General features: G+C 46.2%; 1 protein-coding gene across 7 annotated transcripts in view; it reads left to right on the forward strand.

Moving 5' to 3' along the window:
* LOC144798645 (uncharacterized) overlaps positions 1-21501 on the forward strand; it is a 657474-nt gene that overhangs the window by 227910 nt on the left and 408063 nt on the right. The window lies entirely within an intron of this gene.

Raw genomic sequence — 21501 nt, forward strand, 5'->3', positions numbered from 1 at the left:
TTCAAGCCGACCTTGCCACTCATTCCAACCAGCCTCGGGCTGTTGATCCTGATGCTATTTTTTCTGCAAATCCCACTCTCTGGGAATTTCCGCAGTTAAGCCTTGCTGCTTCATTAGATCATTTGACAGGCTTGAAATCGGGCTCCCCTCTTGATCCTTGCCCGGTCTCGTGTCTTAACAAAATAGCCTCTGTGCTAAATAGTCCTATTAATTCCATTCTAAATTCCTCATTGTCTTCTGGCATTGTCCCACAGGCTTGGAAGAGTGCTTGTATTATTCCTTTAATTAAAAAACCAACTTTGGATCCCATCATACATGCCAACTATAGGCCTATTTCTCTCCTCCCTGTTCTGGCAAAGGTGGCGGAAAGACATGTGCACCGATCCATCTCCGACTTCATCGAGACTAACAACTTGTTGCACAGTACTCAATCTGGGTTTCGTGCGAATTATAGCACAGAGACCGCATTACTGGAAGTCACCACCGCCATTAGAGAGGTTTTAGACTCGGGAGGAAAGGCCATGTTGGTTATGTTAGACTTGTCGGCGGCGTTCGACACCGTTCCCCATGACACTCTCCTAATTCGACTCTGGGATTGTGGTCTTAGGGGGACGGTGTGGAAATGGCTCAAATCATTTCTAGCCAACTGTCGACAAACGATCTGGGCGCCACCTCACTCCGCAGCTATGTCAGCCCTGGAAGTGGGGGTCCCTCAGGGGTCTATTCTTAGTCCCCTGCTTTTTAACATCTTTATGGCCCCCCTTGCAGAGGTTGCGGAGCTGTTTGGCGCCCAGATCGTGTCTTACGCTGATGACACCCAGCTCTTGTTCACTCAGAATAAGAACGAGGTGTTTGATGGGACCCGTATCAGAGGCTGCTTAGAAGCAGTCTTTGATTGGTTCAAGAGACACGGCCTGAAATGCAACTCCGACAAATCGGAGCTGCTCTTTTTCGGGTGTGTCTCTGAACCAAACTGGAAAAGTTGGTGGCCTCAGGATCTTTTTCCTCCTGCCAATGCTAGTACCAAGGCTAAAAATCTTGGTATTATTGTTGACAATGAGTTGACTTTTGGACCTCAAATAGCCTGTCTTGCAGGGAAGTGCTTTGGTATCCTGCGAATGCTCAGAAAATTCCTCCCTTTGATTTCTGTGAATCATCGAAGGGTTATTGTCCAGGCACTGGTAGGGTCGCGCCTGGACTATGCTAATGCCCTTTATTTAGGTCTTCCTAAATATTTTGTAAGGAGACTCCAGGTTGTGCAAAACTCAGCTGCTCGGGCTATTTACGGTCTTCCTAGACGAGCCAGCGCTTCAAACTTGCTGAAGGAATTGCATTGGCTTCCTATAGCCAAAAGGGTGCTGTTCAAAAGCTTGACGCTAACCTACAAGGCCCTCCATGACTTAGGCCCTAGGTATATCAGAAAGCGCCTTGCCTTGTACCAACCGAGCAGAGCTCTTCGCTCCGCCTCCTTGTCCAAAATGCTCGTTCCATCCATCAAACGAGCCAGACAAGGGGGGCGCTCGTTTCATTACCTGGCCCCACGTGCTTGGAATGAACTTCCGATTGCTCTTAGACAGGCCCCTAGTCTGTTGTCTTTTAGAAAGGCATTAAAAACATGGCTTTTTATTTAGGAATTGTGATGTCTTTTATTCTCAGTTATGTTTCCTTTCCAATAAAGGTCCTCTTCGCCAAAGCGCCGGGACACTCCATTGCGAGTAGCCGTTGCGCTATAGAAGAGCCCAATTAACATAACATTAACATAACATAACATTGCCCAGGTTGCTGTTTTTGTTCACTAATATCTCGATGGTGCTCCCTAGGTGCTTTTTTTCGAGGCTTATATCACTGATGATTAAACTGGCATGGGCCAGTAAACCGGCAAGAGTTCAGTGGAAGGTACTGGTCCTACCGTACCAGTTAGGCAGCCTGGGCGCTAATTAATTGAATTATACTACAGTGTCGCGCAGGGGGCACACCTGCATCAGTGGGTACACGATAGGGAGAATGCACCATATGTTAAGCTGGCAAGACTCTTTGCTGCCCCATTACCGCTGCCGGCGGCTGCCTTTGACACAGTGGACCGACGCACAGGTTTGCTCGATTCCCTAAATTAACCCAGACATGCCTGGCATGCAATTTTGCAGTACCATGCTGGGGTGCTTTTATATACAACCGCTGATGCCTATCGAATGGATGGTATGGCTGGCCCTGTGTAGAGTCAGTCAGTCAGTCAGTCAATTACTTTTATTCGATTAAAAAAAATCATAAAAAGACACAGGATACATTTCAGAATTACACAAATAAAAAATTTAATGATCACTGGTAGAATATTTACATAATATATATATGTAATAATTCATCGATCATAACATCAAGGTAATGTAAAGTGGCCTGTGCGTAAACAATTTATGTATACACTCAAAAAGATTAGATTGAAAAATACATTTAAAAACATATGAAACATCAATATATCTATATTCATATAGGGATTACATTCAAAAATTTTCGTTTATAATCAATCCATTATTACTTTTACTGCGCTTCTTGTTAAGGCGTACTCCTGCTGCTAAAAAATTTGCAACATGAAAAGTGACATGTGCATTGTGCAAAAGTTGCAGGAATAGAAGTGCAGGCCTCACTTGTGAAAAACGGGCCTCTCTAAGGATGGGGACAAGATATTTCCTCCTGATTTTATGATAATGTTCGCAAAACATAATAAAATGTAAAGGGTCCTGTGGTGAAAAATTGTCACAGTCACAAGGTTTGTTATTATCAGAGGTATCCCATCTATGGTATGTGCCCAATAAAAAGTGAATTAAATTCAAACGAAATCTAATTAAAAGAAAGCGGTGGAAAGAATTATTTACAAATACCAGGTAAGGTTCAGGGCCTGGAACAGTTTTAAGTGTAAAATTCCTTCTGACTGTAATTTTCTTAAGTTCAATTTCCTCTCGCTCTGTGATAAAAAGGTTAATCAGTGATTCCTTGATAATTTTAACATCTTCCTTCCTTATGTTCTCTGGGGAATTAAAAAGGTCAATGCGTCCCACCTGTGCCAACATATTTTTCACATGCAACATCCATGGGATCTTAATTACTCCATCCATGTTTAGACAATCTTCTAGAATTTTGTGATTGAGAGAAATCTCTTCGTTTAGCCAGGTTTTTAACCAAGAAATAACAGGGGCAGATTTTATAGCGTCAGAGACGTACCCAACCCCCAGTTCTGAATGAATAGAAAAAGTGGGGGTGGACTGGGGAACAGAGAGTAACGATCTTAAAAACCTATTCTCTGCCCTTTGAATAGGGACGGGCTCTATGTATCCCCAGATTGAGGCCCCGTAGTTGGCGATTGCGATGCTCTTAGCATTGTATACTTTAAGAATCGCGCTCGTCGGTCTTGAACCCAGTTTTCTAGCAAAATTCAGGATGGCTCCTGCCGATCTACTCAAAGCGTTGGATTTGGCCTTAAACTGGGGACACCACGTGCCTTTGTCGTCAAATAGGACGCCCAAGTAGGTGAAAGAGGGAACCCTCTGAACCTCCTTTCCTGTGCAGACCAGGGTTATGGGTTTCCTCCTTTTCCCTTTATGACCCATGATCATGACGTGGGATTTCTGTGTGTTTACTTTTAGGTCAAGAGAGGTCATAAAATCCCCAAAAGAGGCCAAAAGTTTATTCAGGGCAACGCCAGTTCTTGCCAGGAGAACCGCATCGTCCGCGTACAGGAGGACTGGGATATTAGTCTCTCCTGCACGCGGGACGTCGGTGCCCAGGGCATTGAGTACCGGCTCCAAGTTATTTATATACAAAGTGAAGAGGAGAGGGGCAAGGATACATCCTTGCCTCACTCCTCTCTCGGAGCTGAAGGATTTGGTGCATCTACCGTCTCTAGTTACTCTAACTGAGGCCTCCAGCCCCTGATGTAGGTCAGCCAGAAACCCAACTAAAGATTTTTCGATACCCAAGTCCAGGAGGACCCCCCACAGCCTTGACCTGTTAACCAGGTCAAAGGCTGAGGAGAGATCCATGAAGGCCATGTATAAGGCTCCTTTTTTAACTAGAGTGTATTTAGTAGTTATCAGGTATAAGTTTAAACACTGATCCAATGTGCTTCTTTTAGCCCTGAAGCCGTATTGAGCGTTTGAAAGAATTCCCCTGCCCTCCAACCAAGATGTTAATCTCCCCAAAATGACTCTGCCCAAGATTTTAACAGCAGAGTCAATTAGGGAGATAGGTCTGTAACAGGCAGGGTCACTCTTGAGGCCTTTTTTAAAAATGGGTATGATAACGGATGTAGCCCAAGACTGTGGGATCACACCTGTTCTAGCAGCATTAAACACATTCTTCAATATCTTTGACCAAAATGCGGGTGCTGCTTTGAACAAATCAGCCGGGACCCCATCAGGTCCCGGGGCCTTATTTATAGATGACTTATTTATTGTGTCTTCTATCTCATCTATTAGAAAGGGTTCAATTGGGTCAGTGTTAAGTTGGACAAATCTCTCCTGTAGTTGACTAGATGCGGCATGTTTATAGATGTTACCAAAGTGGGATAACCACAAGTCATCGGGAATGACACACTCTACCGAATGGCTATCTCCTTCCGAGAAGTAAGAGTGATTAATAACATCCCAGAATTTAGAACTATCCCGGAGGACCTCTGGAGATTGAAGGTCTAACCAGGCCTGCTCTTTAATGTCCTTCTTCCTTTTCCAAATGGCCTGTTTGTACTCCTTCCTTAATTGGATGACCTTGATGTTGAAAATTAGTACGTTTTGGTGAACATTATCTGCGCCATCTTGCCTCTTCCCCTGATGCCACACTTTTGTCGTGCGCGCCCGCCATTTTAAGATGCCCCGATCAGAACAAACCCTTTTGCATGCCGCTGGCCCCTGACATAGCCCTTTGCCTTCGCTAAGCCTGCACGCTGACCACCCCCTGCTTGCACCTGCCTTGAGTCATAAACCCCTCTTCGGCGCTGCTCTGCCCCAGGCCCTCATCCTGTTCCCAGCGCGACACCTCCCTGCTTTCCTTTCATGATCTCCGGCCCTTAGATGCAAACCCCTTTTTCCCCGTGTGCCCGTTTTGTCCTCCCCGTTCCCAAGCCGACACCCAGCTCTGCCGATACCATCCTTGCCCCTCCCCGTACAATAGAAAGCTTCCCCCATCAAAGAATCCCCGGGTTGATCAAAGCCCCCACCCCATGAGACCCGATCAAACCCCCCACATTCCGTGAATCGGCGGATTATCCAGCTGCGCGATGCTCATCACCTGTTGTGACTAGGGTGGGGACTTCAACTGTAAATGTGTATGGGAACGGGCCCAAAGGGGAGTTCCGAGAATGTCTTTTCCGTACATCAAAGCTTTAACATGTATGTGTAATCTACAATAAAGTCATAAATGTGTGTATAAGAGGCCAGGCCTCAGGAATACAGTTAGAGCACCTCAGAACGATACCTTCTGTCCGTTTCGTTGTGTTCTCCTCCGGAGAGAATAAAAAAAACCTTGTTTCCTGCTTTCCAGTCTCCAGCGCCTGCCTCTTCATTTGATTTAATAACTAGAGGGTCACAGAGGCAATACCGCCGGGCAAATATCGATTGTCCCCGACCCGACTCAGGTTTTTACAATTGGCGTCCCAAGCGTGGGGCCCATCAGCGACTCGTGGATCCAGTGGGAGAGGTCCCGACGACAGAGTGAACGACTGCAACGATCGGGAGAGCTCTTGCCCAATAGACCCTCGTCTGGCAGCCGATCATCCGAACTTCACTAGTTCCGAACAGACCTCTCTCGAGTGATCTACGGTCCTGACTGGGAACCATCAGGAGTGCCGTGAGAAATACGAGAAAAAGAGGACGATCGGGCGCTGGATTCGGAAGACAAGAAACCGTCCACATGGTCCGGGTAAGGTCGTGTTGCCACGACAAGTTGCGAAAAAAATTTGTTTGATTGCTTGATTGTTCAAAAATACTAGTATTGCTCGTTTTATTTTTATTTTTTTTTATTTGGAGATTCACTGTCTGCAAACGGAGAAACAACAGGCTCTCTCTCTTTGCAAGCAGTGGAGGATAGGCAGGGTAGCAGCCGTGCTTGTTTTCTTTCTCCCCCACTCAATAATTGCTTGAAACTGAACTGTTGTTCGCAAAAATATTGTTTCCTGGAGATTCCCTGTCTGCAAACAGGGAAGTGACCACCCTTTTTGCAGATAGTGAAAAGGGTAGGTAACGCAGATCTTTGCGGTCCTACTCATTCTCCCCATTGTTATTTATCGGTCTTTTGGTTTTTTGGTCCATGAGGTATTCACTGCCTGCAAACAATGTAGAATAGAAATATTCTGTCTAGTCTTTGCACCTAGTGATAAGATAGGCAGTGCTGACTTTTTAGTCCCTCGTTACGAGCCGTCATGTCTGTCTTCTCCCCACTGATAAATAGCCTGTTTAGCCCGGACCGGGTGTTAGAGGTGGACCATATAGCTCCACTAGAAGGCACCCCTAATAAGGACATGTTCATAAACTATGGGTTAGTCACCATAGCTTATAATAAATTATGGCACAGGTATACCGAAGAGAGTCAAGACAAACAGTGGCCACTGGCAGGATCCTTTGACCTTGATAAAATAGAAACGTTAGAAATAGCCCTTCGAAATAATAAGACAACGCCAATTATGCTCGACAGTCTCGGTATGTGGCGCAGAGAGGCTACGAAACGACAGAGAAAAGACGAGGACAAACCAAGTAGAGAAATATACCGACAGGACAACCCCAGGACACCGCTACCCACAACTTATCCCCCGACACTTTGCAAAGGACGACCAGACTTAGGGTCAGACCAATGCGCTTTTTGTAGGTATGTCGGACACTGGAAAGCCCAATGCCCGACTCTACTGAGCGTGAGTAAAGGCAAAGGGCCGACAAGAACGACAGACCGACAGTACGAGAAAAGGCGCGAGACAAAGAAGAACCCGACTTACATAGACAGACCAGACAGAACTACCACGTTTGATTATGCCCGATGGCACAGATTTCGCCAGGAAAATCTCAGCGGCATGCTCAAGTTCTCCTAGGTCGGGCAATGTCAAGACGGGAACCCAGCCTCGTTTAAAATTCACAGACGGAAAGAGATAATTATGACCAATAACTGTTTTTTATATTTGTCTTGGGTCTTTGTATGTCGTACTTGTACTGTCCCCCGTCTGAGTTTGTGTGTATGTAATGTACAAATCTGCGTCATCCCTCTACACGTGTTTCCGTGTTACTCGACCTCTGTTAGCAGAAACTTAGCATAAAAGCAACCTGGAAAGAAAGAAATGGTAAAACAAAATCCGTAGACCATTAATGAACTTGAACTTTTAATTTAACACAACAAACAAGGAATAATAACGATAAACTGTAGAAAATGAAAGTCAAACAGAACATTGGCCCCCCCCCCCCCCCATTCTGGAACCTTCCAAAGTAGGGCAGGGTTACGGCTACGCCCAACCAACGGCAACCCATATAAGGCGAGCCCGGCCGCCAACTCTTGGTCAGGAAATCTTAACGTATGGGGGAGCCGGAGGAGAGGCAGGAGCCCGCAGCCTGGGCATTTGCAGGTAGTCCCGCCACATGTCTCCTTGGCCGGCCGCAACGGGCCTGGAAAGACTAAGGTAGTCCCGCCACATGTCCAGAGGAGAACGAGGCACCTCTTCCTTTTCTCTTCCGTCACAGCCGCAGCAGTCCTGGACGGCGGGATGTCCTGCACGTACCTCCACAACAATTTGTCCAAGTTGGGCTGGGAGGGAGAGGCGACGCGGACGAGCCTCTCCCACCTCCACCGATAGGAGGTTTCCCAGCCCCCGGCCCGACGCCGAACACCCCCAGTCAGGCGATGGTGCCAATACTTCCACAGCACCGAACGTACAATGGTGGCACCCCAGTACTTGCGCAGCACCGAACGTACAATGGTGGCACCCCAGTACTTGCGCAGCACCGAACGTACAATGGTGGCACTTGGGGAACACCGGATGTGGAGAGACCTTCATGCGGGGCGATGAAAAGGAGCGGCATGGAGTGCACCGGGAGAAGGAGACGATGTGAACGAGTCTCCCTCGCCCCCCCAGGTGGGGGCATCACAGCTGCACCCCAGCTGAACGTCCCGCTTACACAAAACAGGGACCTCTTCCTTTCACTCCGAAGGATCTCTTCCATTCTTGCAAACTCGACGAGAGTGGCCCCTGTAGGGCCTCAAAATGGCGTCTGGATCCGCTGGAAGGCGGGCCCCGGCCACTAGAGTAACTTTGGCCAGCCATATAACTCGAACATTTGTCCCATGGAGCACGAGCCCCCATCTCCGACAGCATCTCCGCAGCCTTGAAGATCATACAAAGGTCCCCGGCGGAACCTTCGGCCTTTGCAGGTTTCCGGTAAGGGACGGCTGCCTTGATCGCCAACGAAACAAACATGACATTGCCACACCTTCTGTTAGCGTGAATTCTAGAACTGCCGAAAAGGACTCTGGTCCAAACTGCCAGTAATGGAAACATTTCCCCCTGATGCTGCTTCCGGACTGTGCCGGCCCCGCCCAAAATGGCGCTGGTATCAATCGGAACTTACGAACACCTCGTGGTGTTCCTTCGCACTAATATAAACTTGATGTTCTGAGATTTTATATGATCCTTTGTACACTTGGCTAGAAAAGACAAGGAGAACTCACACGACGAACAGTATGAAAGGATCCCCGTTACAAATGTTGATTACAAATGTACAATGTATTATATTTTTATAACTGATGTAAACCTCATTTACGACGCTCACGTACGGTATGCATATAGGAAAATAAATGCCCCCGAACCCCCAACCAATTAATAGACGTTTTAGTTACTTACAAATGAACGAGTAAAACTTTCCGATGTTTTTATTGCTGCAAGCGAAACCCCCCACTGTATGCACTTTAGCCATTGCCACGACCGGCCAAATACGACCGCACCCTCATAATCCATATGCTGAAATGATTTTGCAAAATAAAGTCTTTGAAACTATGGACGGGTATTGCATGCTTTATTTTAAAAAAAAATGTGGGATCGGTGGGAAAGTTTTTTTCTGTGCACCCTACTCTGCTCTCTCTTTAAGGTTAAAGGAAGATGGTTACCCAGCCCTGGAGGACGGATCGGATCAACAACACGACACTCCGCCTTCAAAGTACGCAACTGACCCATGAACTCTCGCGTAGAGGAAGACCTTGACTTCCAAGGATGGGTAAAACGAACGGTGTAAATGAGGGAATGTAAAAGGAGGGAGAAATAAAATAATGTAAATATTATAAAGTACCACGTTCCAAAGTATCAGGGGCCCAAGAACCGAAGAACCTTAGAACGCCACAGCGTTGAAAGAGGTTTAAGGACCCCGATAGTGAGATACATCCTTTTGACTAGATACCTCGCACTAGGCACCTCTGGTTTCCTTTTTACGTTTCCCCGCACACGACCTATATGAACACACTACCCCCCCCCTCGACTCCAGAAACCATATCCCCAGGGACCCTGCCCCGAGGAGGAAAGACGAGTAAGAGGTAAGTAAAGGACTTATGAATCCATGTATTTGAATGTGCGCGAATGCTGTCTCCCACCCCCCCCCTTTTTTTCCTCCCTCTGCAGGTTACATCAGAGATTACAGCCGAGGTGTGGCGAAGATCCGAAACCTTGCCATGTCTAATGCACGAAACGGACTAGCGCCGCAAGGTGGCGTCTAAGCATGCCTGCAGACTACTCACGTACCGAACAAACCCGAAAAATTAGCACAACCCTGATACAAAGTGATCACCCTTAAACCAGACCGGACGAATGAACCCATGTTACGTATGATGCGAAACTATGAGGGAATGTGTGTGTGTGACTGAGGCGTCGACCCAACTGGTCGAAGGACCGAGAATGCGAAAAGTGCGACAAAATGGTACCTCCTTTCTTCTTTCCTTCTTCTCAAGGCGCGTCCCCTCTACCCTGTCTAATGCTCAAACTGCATGATTACAAGATCCTAACGCAGACCCGCGAATGCCCTTTACTGTGTAATGCACTAAATAGCCTTTCTTGAATACACTGCCACCCTCTCTGTTGCACGTGTACTATTTAGCCTGCCGTTGCACTCTCTCTCTCTCTCTCTCTCTCTCTCTCTCTCTCTCTCTCTCTCACTCTCTCTCTCTCTCTCTCTCTCTCTCTCTCTCTCTCTATTTCTGCACTCCCACTCTTCCGAGTGGTTAGCCCCGAAATTGGCAGACTGCCACCCCTAGCACCCCACCTAATTGGCCTCAAATACCGTCAGTATTTGCACAAAAACTTGTCTTTAATACAATCACCCTGAGACCGCGTCGTTACCTCTCCTTTTCCGCTAGAAGTCAATGAACCCAGGTGGGGCCGTAAGGGAAAGGACAGGTAAGACGACAGAGGTTCCCTAATCTGACCCGAAATAAGGGAACTACATGTCAACGGCTCCTATAGTATAAAACAAGGACCTCAGAATACGCGACCCTCCCCTCCCCGAATTGTCGCAATACCCAAGCCAAAAAAAAATAAAAAATGATCACCCCCGTTACCTCCCCTGTATATGTCCCTGGTTGTTTCCCATAAAACCCCTGTCCTTCCTGATTAAGTAATCGGGCTGTAAAAGGTTACGTAGGATCCAGAATGATGTTTTACAAGGTTAACAGATTAGCCCAAGGTAAAGAAATAACCGAAATGAACCCCGTAGTAGTTTAAAAGCAGGATGCATCTATAGAAAGGAGATGTTTTAGTCATGTTCGCCTCTCAGCGAAATACCTGTGTAGTACCATGTTGATGACTCACAGTACCCTTTGTAAATGTAAAACTCTAGAGAACAGCATATCTTCGCCAGGTTCGTCTCACGAAGGTGGGTCACCATCAGATGAACTGTCGTGAACTAATTATGAAGGAAAGTCATAAGTAAATCCAACAGGCCCGTCACCGGTCATTTCATATGCCAGTTGTGAGAACGAGCATTTTCATTCTTTGCCTGGAGCTGGGAGAGAAATAGACTTTTTTGATTATCTCCATCTGCAAATTTTCTAAAGACTGTCTTTTCAAACTTGTTTAAGGGTACTGCTGTTGGAGGAGAGAAGGACCGGATGTGGGAGCACGAGGCCTGACTGCAGACTAAGGAACACCTGCGACATTAGCCAAGGCGAGACCACGACAGAAAAGAGCTGCAGGACGAGGCACTGTTTTCGACAGCATGAAAAGAAAGGGTCGACCTGATGCCCCTGCTCGACGTCCAGTGCCTGTCGACAAGTCCCCGCTCTCTGAATTCTGTCACACGCCCGCCTATTTGAAGTCTCTCGTTCCCCTAGTTTGTTCCCAATTTGGCCTTGCTCCATCCCCCTTTTTTCCTCTGACCTACCCTATGGACTGTTTTGAACGCTCTTCTTCCATCGGAACTTTCTGACAATCACCTCAAAGGACACAGGGCGAAAAGGACCTTACCGACCAGAAACGCGAGGAAAGGGTCGTGCCCTGCAACGCAGAACTTAGAACAGAGCTGGACTCGTAGCTCCACCGCCGGTGCTCAACAGCGCCAACGAAAGACCACAAAGAACAATGAGAACTCGTAAAACTTCGAACATTTGACATCCACAATCACCGTTTTTGCTATGCCTCATTTCTCTCCCAGCCGCCATTGTATTGATCCTGCTCCAATCCGAATCTGAAATATGTAATAACCTGCCAGTTCACGTTATGATATGTACTTGCTGCTCGCTACAGAACCGTTTTTTGTATTACATTCCTATGACTTTCCTGCTGAACAAGTTTATCAAAGTTTATCAAATAGGCCCACCTCCTAAAAACTAGAAATCTCAAAATGTATTGTTTACAATTTTTTCATCTAGGGTTCCTACCGTTTTCCTTCTCATGCCCACCACAATAGACCCGAGTAGAAAATGAACCAGCAAGATGTCTTGAATATGTTAAAGGGAGGACTGTTGAAAATTAGTACGTTTTGGTGAACATTATCTGCGCCATCTTGCCTCTTCCCCTGATGCCACACTTTTGTCGTGCGCGCCCGCCATTTTAAGATGCCCCGATCAGAACAAACCCTTTTGCATGCCGCTGGCCCCTGACATAGCCCTTTGCCTTCGCTAAGCCTGCACGCTGACCACCCCCTGCTTGCACCTGCCTTGAGTCATAAACCCCTCTTCGGCGCTGCTCTGCCCCAGGCCCTCATCCTGTTCCCAGCGCGACACCTCCCTGCTTTCCTTTCATGATCTCCGGCCCTTAGATGCAAACCCCTTTTTCCCCGTGTGCCCGTTTTGTCCTCCCCGTTCCCAAGCCGACACCCAGCTCTGCCGATACCATCCTTGCCCCTCCCCGTACAATAGAAAGCTTCCCCCATCAAAGAATCCCCGGGTTGATCAAAGCCCCCACCCCATGAGACCCGATCAAACCCCCCACATTCCGTGAATCGGCGGATTATCCAGCTGCGCGATGCTCATCACCTGTTGTGACTAGGGTGGGGACTTCAACTGTAAATGTGTATGGGAACGGGCCCAAAGGGGAGTTCCGAGAATGTCTTTTCCGTACATCAAAGCTTTAACATGTATGTGTAATCTACAATAAAGTCATAAATGTGTGTATAAGAGGCCAGGCCTCAGGAATACAGTTAGAGCACCTCAGAACGATACCTTCTGTCCGTTTCGTTGTGTTCTCCTCCGGAGAGAATAAAAAAAACCTTGTTTCCTGCTTTCCAGTCTCCAGCGCCTGCCTCTTCATTTGATTTAATAACTAGAGGGTCACAGAGGCAATACCGCCGGGCAAATATCGATTGTCCCCGACCCGACTCAGGTTTTTACATTGACTTTGTTTCTTGGTGACTCTTTAAGGGCATTTAACAGGTCAGTATGAGCCCTTGAACAGTTAGAGTCAAACCATCGTCTAGCAATCGGTCTCCCCCTTTTAGCTGTAAGGGTTAAGTCCTTATTGATTTGTTGACACAGTCTATTAAAAGCCTGTACAATAGTACTATTAGTCGAAAGGGGGTCTAAGCAAATACCGACTTCCTTTTCTGCTTTAATTAAAACTTCCTGTAAGAAAGTAATTGGTGTTATATTAGACCATTTCAGCCTTCTCCCTTTATCTGTTGATGTTAAATTTGTCACCGATTGTATACCTCGTTCATTAGAATCTTTAAAATCAATGAATCCCACTTGTGACACCTCTAACGCCACAGGGTCGCTAAAAATGGAGTCCACAACTCTGTAGCTTAGAATATAATTCAAAATAAAAGGTGAAATAAAGATAAAATCTATGATTGTACCTGTGTCTTTCCCTTTGTATGTTGGTGGTCTCTGGCTTAGCGGACAGCAGCTAGACTCATATAAATTGTGAGTGGCCAAGAAATTTTCCAAGCCCTCCCCTCCTTTTGTGTGTTCAAAATGTACAGAGAGTGCATTGGGTGGACCATCCTCATCAATGACCTTACAATTAATACTACAAGGGTGAATATTAAAATCTCCTGACAATATAATCTCATATCCATGATTACTTAATTTGTGATTTTCTAAGAATTCATCAAGTGACATCAAAACTTGGTTATTATTCACAAATTCAGGGGAATTATAAAAATTAACCAACAAAATAGTAATTGAGTTTGACATTTTTAGCTCAACAACCAAGAAATGCGGCGAGCAAGACTGTAACTGTTTGGCTTTCCCTTTCAGATTAAGTGAAATAAAAGTGGATAGGCCACCTTTTGCTCTACCCGATGCACTTGGCGTAGCTAGAATATTAAAATGCATAAATCCATCTATCTCAAATTTGTTATCAGTGTCCCATGTTTCCTGCAATATAATGATATCAAAAGATGAGATAAAGCTTAACCAATTTTCATCCTCAGCCTTAGATCTTAATCCTGCAATATTCCAGCTAAGGATCTTACAGTTTTTCCCATTAAACACGCTAGGGGTCTGATTAATGACATTAGTCTGCTCTAGTCAAGCCAGATCTTCTGTTGGCAAAAGAGAGGAAAAACGGTTAGACAAAGGGACACTTTCACTATGTACATTAATCGGTTGCAATGTCTTTGTGATGGTTCGGGTGACATGCTGGTTGGTAAGTACCGAAGGTCTAACCTTAGGTTGCATTGTAAAATCACATGGTCCTAGAGTTAAACCATATTTCCCCCCGGCTAATTTATATGTAGAAAAATTAGTTTTTTTGGCCCCCCTTGGTGGATAAAAGTAACCCACAGGTAGTGGTCTAATATCATTGTTAATTATGGGTGATCCATCCCATAACAGTTTGTCAGCCACTCCTATAACTGAAAAGTTAACAACTATACAGTCTCCTTTGATGTTCTTGATTCCATGTCCAACCCACCCTACCCTTCTGGCCATGATAATGTAAGGGGTGATATCTAGTTCGCCACTTGAGTATTGCTTGCACCATCCTTTCGTTTTATGTAATAAATCTGTAGTAGACTCTCTCTCCTTCTGAAGCAGTGGTGGAACTCCGCATATCACTGCTACGTACGGAACTGCTTGAGGAGAAAGATGCAGTCTAGCAGTGTTGGTTGGGCTGTGGTTGTGCAAATTGTTATGGCTTATAACAGTTTTGCTCTGTGTGGTAGTCTGAGGAATGACACCACCATTTGGCACACTGTCTATGGATAACGAGGAAGTTGGTGGGTCCATAATATGTTGAGGTTGTACATTAGACGGAGTATTTTTAGTTGTAGTGCAATCCATTGGCTCCACAGTGTTGGGAACAGTAGACTTGGGCTTGGTAATATCTTTTGACAACTGCTCTTTAGCCCGAAAATCATTTATAAATGTGTCGATTCTCTCGCACCTTTTTAGCAGTCCTGCCAGACAACTGTTCAGGCAGTCCACGATATCTTTGCCAATTTCTTCCAGTATTGGCTCGAGGCGAGCAGTCTCCAAGTCCTCCAGTTTGTCCCCCATAATTGAGCAAATATCTTTAACAAGATCCTGATGGTTGGGAATAAGGGCGCCTTTTCTTTCAAATGTCTTCACTTTCTCTGTGGGACTGTTAGGAGTCATCGGCCGGTCCAGCTCCCCATTCTCAGTATGATGCTCTACTAAGTTTGTTATATTGGGGCTGTTGAGTGGCAGCTCCTCCGCCGGCGGAGTCACCACCGAGGGGTGTTGGCTATGCTCAGTGTCAGTGACGATGGGGTTAGAAACTCTACCCAATTCCAATTCTTTCTCGACGTTAGCAATTTTTTGATTTATGGCTCCTACTGCCGTTGTAAGATAGGAAATAATAGTGTCCGCCTTGCGTGGTACTTTAGCATCTTTAACCCCCTTCCCCTCTGCACCCAAGAATTTGCGCTTACCCATTTGCCGTGCCCTTTGTAGAGACAAAGGCGTTATAGCGGCCATGAAGGCCCTTGGTATATGTACAGCTGGAGATATGTTCATAGGTGGGACCCTAAAAACAATGAGTGATGTCGACGCACAGGAGTTGCGACCTACTGTGCTGCAACGCTTTCAATTCCATAGAATCAGTGAGGCGTGGCACGAACAGCTTGGGGACGAACTGCAGGATCCCCCAGAACTGATAGAACTCACTTATGTCATTAAAACGGAAGAGCCGAAGAAAATGGTATCCACTCTCTATAAGATAACTATGTCGGAACGGGCAGCTGGATATAACAAGGCGCGACTATATTGGCAACGTGACTTGGATACACAAATATCTGATGCAACATGGCATTACTGTTGCTCCAACACGAGGTCCGTCTCCCTGAACGGCAGACATAGACTTGTGCATTTCAAATTCATCAAGAGACTTTACCAAACACCGGAAAGGCTGCACAGGTTTGGGCTTCGTGACAGTGCGGCTTGTGATAGATGCAATGCACCAGATGCGGGGTTTATGCACCTTGCTTGGGAATGCCCTGGGGTACAGCTCTATTGGGGGACGGTGTTCCAAGAGCTGAGTAATGTCATAGAGGGTGAGATAGCTCCATCCCCGCTTCTCGCACTGCTAGGCTATTCCAGGCCATTACCTAAGGCGCAGCGCAGGATTGTAGACTTGGGGTTTCTCTTGGCGAAGAGGCGGGTGGCGATGTGTTGGATGAGGGGCCCCCTCCCTAAGACTGAGCAGTGGATTAGTGATTTAACACACTGTTGCACGCAATCAGAAAGCTACAGTGAACTCATACCCCCCAGAAGCAGGCCCAAGAACTTCTGGGGATTATTCTTTGACTACAGATGTAGACAAGAAGCGGAGACCACAAGGGGAGCAGAAGAGAATGCCACAGGGGGGAGGAGGAGGACACGGTGGTGGGCTGAGCAGGTTTGCCACCATAGACACTGAGCGCTTTCACGCGACACGAAACACAGTATTGGGCTCGACTCTGGCTGGCTGGGTATTTCCGAAGGACTTGTAGCACAGGGACACAAAGTTGCAGCTGCAGGATGGCACCTCTGGTCTGTTAAAGTTCTTTTCATAAAAAGTGGTGTTATTATATTTGTTAGTATATGATGCAACTTATTTTCTAATTGTATGTTGAAATACCTCATCTGTATGCCGCCCGACCTTTGGGTTGTGGGCTGAACGGCTGTGTATGGTACTTAGTTACAGGCTCACTCCTTCTGATGATGGTGGCTTGTATACTGATACTCTTGAAAGTTTATTTGTATTCACCGCAATAAAATAAATAAAAAAATTCATGTTAGATGATTATTATCGCTGTTTCCCTCCGTCTGAATTGGCTTTGTCCATGCCACCGACACTTATTCCTCAAAATTCCTTTTCTGCGTTGAGGTCACCCAGACCACCTTCTCCAGTGCCTTCGCATTATTCCGATGATGCTCACACCTCGGACGACGATAGGGAGGAAGCAGAATTGGATGACAGATTGCTTCTTACGAAGTGGGACGATTACCAGATACAATCTCCATCTCCTTCAACTCCAGCCCCCATCGATTTTCCTCCAGTTGACATCGGAGGTTTTCATCTTCTTATGGAAAGGGCAACACAAAGGTTCCTCCTGCCTATGGAAACAAAAAAGGATGAGTGTTTCATTTGTGATTTTAAAGATCAGCCGAGGAAGCAGGTACGCACTATCCCAATCATTGACTTCATTTGGAAAGAGGGATTGAAGTTCCTGAAAGCTCCTGCTTCTGTTCCTGCGGTCCTGCCTCGCCTCGACAAAAAATATAAGGCACCAGATAACTCGCCTGCATGCCTCATAGGTCAACCAAAAGCTGACTCTGTTATTGCTCAAGCGGCGCAACGACAAGCTAGAAACACCTCCTCTCTGGTCACAGCTCCTCCGGATCGGGTTGGCAGACGATTGGACGCTATTGGAAGAAAGGTTTCCACCATGGCAGCGACAACCGTCTGTACTGCTAATTCACTGGCCATTTTAGGCCGGTACAATAGACAGATGTGGTCGGACATCTCTCCCTACATCAACATGTTGCCGGAACCATCTAAATCGGAAGCTTTAAAAGTCCTGCAAAAAGGAGAGCGTATTGCTGCCGAAATCATAGATTCGGCCGTGGATGTCACATCTACAGTATTTAGACAACTAGCAGGTGCCGCAGGACTACGGCGGCAAGGCTGGCTAAAATCGACATCTTTTTGCCAGGAGGTTCATGCAAAGATAATTGATATGCCGTTTGATGGTGAATCACTGTTTGGCAAACATGTGGATGAGGCCCTTCAGGCCATTAAGAAAGATACGGAGACAGCAAGATCTCTTGGTAATCTACAGTTTTGGAAGCAGCTCTTTCGTGACGCTAAAGGCCGTGGAACCTTTTCCAGTCAAGTAGAATATAACCAACAAAGCTCATACCAGTCCTTTCAAAGTAACCAACAATACCAGTCCCAACGCCAAAAACAGTGACAACCGCCACCTGCCACCTATTCTACCACCTACCCCTTTAAAAGTTGGAGGCAGAATCTCCCAGTTTTACTCGAACTGGTCCGCTATAACATCAGACAAGTGGGTCCTGGACATTGTGGCCAGAGGCCATGTTCTAGAGTTCATAAAGATTCCTCCAAACTGTCCTCCCAAAGGTCCACCTCCAGCTCACCTCAAGGAGCTTTTTTCCCAAATAAATTTGATGCTGCGAAAGGGAACGATCGAAATGGTCCCGCAATGGCAGAGGAACTGGGTTTTATTCACTATTTTTCCTGATAAAGAAAAAATCGGGAGAATGGCGCCCCATTCTAGATCTTTGCTCCCTCAACAAATATTTAAAGAAGTTATCCTTCCGGATGTTAACGCTTCAAGAAATCCTTCAACTTCTTTCTGCGGGGGATCACATGGCCACCATCGATCTTCAGGACGCGTATTTCCATGTACCGATTCTACCCAGACACAGAAAATTCTTGCAGTTCAGAGTGGCTGGCAGGGACTTCCATTTCAAAGTCCTTCCTTTCGGACTACGTTCCGCACCCCTTGTGTTTACCAAGGTTCTAGCACCGGTGGCCGCACACCTTCCTCTGGAGGGGATCCAAATCTTTCCGTATCTAGACGACTACCTTATCAAGGCAAATTCTTTCATAGTCACAAGTGCCCACATTCAGAGATGTTTGTCCCTCTTCCAATCTCTGGGCCTCTCCATCAATCTCGACAAGCCTCATCTTGTCCCATCGCAAAGAAAAACGTTCTTGGGAGCCACGTTAGACACACAACTGACACAAGCGTTTGTCTCAAACGAAAGGCAACAATAAATTTGCAGACTTGCCCACCTGTTGCGATCAAAAAGGTGCGTTTCAGTCCGACAGTTAAAGTCATTTCTAGGGATGATTTCTTCATGCATTCCTTTAGTCTCCAACTGTCGTCTCAGAATGAGACCCCTACAAGAAGAGCTCAATGACCAATAGTTGCAGGTTTCAGGGTCCTTCGACGATCTCATTCGGATCACTCCCCGGATGCGAGAAGCCTTACTTTGGTGGACTCGCAAAAAGAACGTGGAAAAAGGGTGTGCATTCCTAGTGGAAGCTCCAAGTTTCACCATCACCACAGATGCATCTCTCGAGGGGTGGGGAGCACACCTTCAAGGGCTGATGGTCAGCGGCAAGTGAAATGTCCAGCAGCGGACATGGCATATCAACGTTCTAGAATTGCTGGCCATCTTCCTGGCCCTAAAATCTTTTTGCACCATCATCCTTGATGCATCAGTATTAATCCGGACGGACAACACAACAAGTATGCACTACTTGAACAAACAAGGAGGAACAAGGTCTGCCCTGCTCTCTCAACAAGCCCAACAAATTTGGGACTGGGCAATACGACACAGGATCAGCTTGTCAGCGATACATGTTCCCTCAGCAGATCAACAGTATCCAATCACGAGTGAGAGCTACATCAACCAACGTTGGATCATTTTTTTCAGGAATGGAGTCGTCCCGATCTAGACCTGTTTGCAACCAGTCAGAACCACAAATGCCCATTCTTCGCAAGTTGGCTTCCCCACAAGGCGTCACACAGCAATGCATTTTCGATTAATTGGTCGCAGATCTATGCTTACGCCTTTGCTCCGATACCGTTGGTTCCCAGGGTTCTCCGGAAAATGAAGAGAGAACCTTGTCGCCTAATTTTCATTGCTCCCAGGTGGCCTCGCCAGTTCTGGTTCACCGAACTCCTCCTCTCAGAATGCAATCCCATTCAGTTTCAACTAATACCGAACCTTCTGTCTATCCAGAACAGACAGATCTGCCATCCGGACCCTGCATCTCTGAGATTAGCGGCCTGGCGCCTGAGCACCTGGAATTCGCTCATTTGAACATTCCTGCAGACTGTAAGAACGTCTTAGCCAATGCTCGAGCGCCTTCCACTATTAAGACGTACAGGCTTAAATGGAAAAGATTTTGCATGTGGTGTCAAACTGCCAATATTCATCCAATCCATGCAAAACCGAAGCAGATTCTACCATTCTTTTTGCAATTGGCAAGATCAGGTCTTTCCCATTCTATTCTGAAGGTATTTTTAGCAGCTATTTCAAGATATCGACAAGATGGTTCCAACTCTCTTTACTCAGCTAGGATCATTCAACAGTTTTTCAAAGGATTGTTTCGTATGTTTCCTCCTATTCGCCTTCCACCTTCTTCCTGGCATCTTAACGTGGTGCTTGTACAACTTATGCGGTACAAAAGGGATTGGTGATGGACGGAGCATCTGAACCAATTAAACACTCACACCCAGTCAAAAGATCTGCGTTTGATCCATCACCGTTCTTTAGCCCACTCTGCCACCCCAGTTCAGACATGGCTATATGCAAATCAGTCTGACCCTGTGCCTCATGGGAACAGTCCAGCCCGAACTGCCAAGCCATGCCTTCCCTGGACCGGAAACAAGCTTCCGAGGACCGGTTTCTGGCATTCCAGCCGTCTTCAGCCGGGCTTGCTTGAATACAGTGGCAAAGTGAGCAAGGGACTCACGTCTGAGCATACCCTGCCACAATTATGGCGGCCAAAGCGGTACAAAAGGGGTGGTGATGGACGGAGCATCTGAACCAATCAAACACTCACACCAGTCAAAAGATCTGGGTTTGATCCATCACCGTTCTTTAGCCCACTCTGCCACCCCAGTTCAGACATGGCTATATGCAAATCAGTCCAACCCTGTGCCTCATGGGAACAGTCCAGCCCGAACTGCCAAGCCATGCCTTCCCTGGACCGGAAACAAGCTTGTTTGAAACAGTTTTAATGCTTAGCACTGGAAGAGCTTTTCTCGAAAATATATACAGCATCAACAATGACCGCTGTCAGCTATTGTCCAGTTAACACGGTTAATATTTCTATAACTGAAGTGGAAGATGCCATAAACCAAAGTGCAGGAAATAAAGCGCCAGGTCCTGACGGATTATCAATTGACCTAATTAAATCTGAGCCAGATTTCTGGTCGCCCTTACTGTGTAATGTTTTTAATAATCTGTCCAATACTACAATCCCTAAAACTTGGTCAAATAGTATCATCGTTCCCATCTTCAAGAAGGGCGATAGACTTAATCCTAGTTGCTATTGCCCTATATCATTGATCGATAATACTCTGAAGATCTTAGGAAGAGTGATTTTTAATAAGATCAGGAATTGGGCAGAGGAAGCTCAAATTTTTTAGTCCATGCCAGCTGGGATTCAGGAGTAGTGTGGGAACTGTAGAACAGTGCCTGAACTTAAATCTCATATCTGGCAAATATACTATCGCCAAAAAAGCCCGCTATATCTGGGTTTTATGGATTTAAGTTCGGCATTTGATTTTGTTAACCGTTCACGGCTATGGGAGATTCTGTTAAATTATGGGTTGGATAAGGCACTTGTATACTTCTTGGCGCATCTGCATAGAGACCTGAAAGCACAGGTTTGGATAAACAACGAAGGAGAGGTTTCCAGGGATATTTTAATTGGTAGGGGGTTAGACAAGGTTGTGTCTTAGCCCCCCTACTTTTTATTCTTTATATAAATGAATTAAATAAATCCCTGTCTAAATTAACTTGCGATGTCCCAAAAATTAACGGTAAACTGTTTCCCGTACTTTTATATGC

Source organism: Lissotriton helveticus, chromosome 12 (assembly GCF_964261635.1).
Source record: "Lissotriton helveticus chromosome 12, aLisHel1.1, whole genome shotgun sequence".
Taxonomy (NCBI): Eukaryota; Metazoa; Chordata; class Amphibia; order Caudata; family Salamandridae; genus Lissotriton; species Lissotriton helveticus.